Consider the following 431-nt stretch of genomic DNA (forward strand, 5'->3'; position numbering starts at 1 on the left):
CCGCACATTTCTTAGGTCAGTAATGGATTTGGAAAACGTCTGTTTCCAATCAACTCCATCTTCTTCCCCAAATTACATTCCAACAACATGAGTGATAACAGAGAGAAAGGCTCATGGTGGATAATTGCACCTCTTTGAGGAGAGAGGGAACACCACAGATGCAAACAGTGATGTTCAGCCAGACATTACAGTAGGTGGTTTGGTAGGTGGCGTCCCCCGGCATTTCCTCCATGTTGAGAATTTGAATGGCACAGTCCAGTTTCAATACCTTAAACATTGCGATAAACATTGCGATGGTAACACCTCAGGGGCAACGACAAATCAGGACAGGGGACATTGTATACACCCATTGCCATACTCAGCTTTCATTGTTTATCTGTTGGAAAGTAACTAACATTTACTAACGTTATCTACTTAAGTGCAATTTATTG

Source organism: Notothenia rossii (assembly GCF_949606895.1).
Source record: "Notothenia rossii genome assembly, chromosome: 6".
NCBI classification, from domain to species: domain Eukaryota; kingdom Metazoa; phylum Chordata; class Actinopteri; order Perciformes; family Nototheniidae; genus Notothenia; species Notothenia rossii.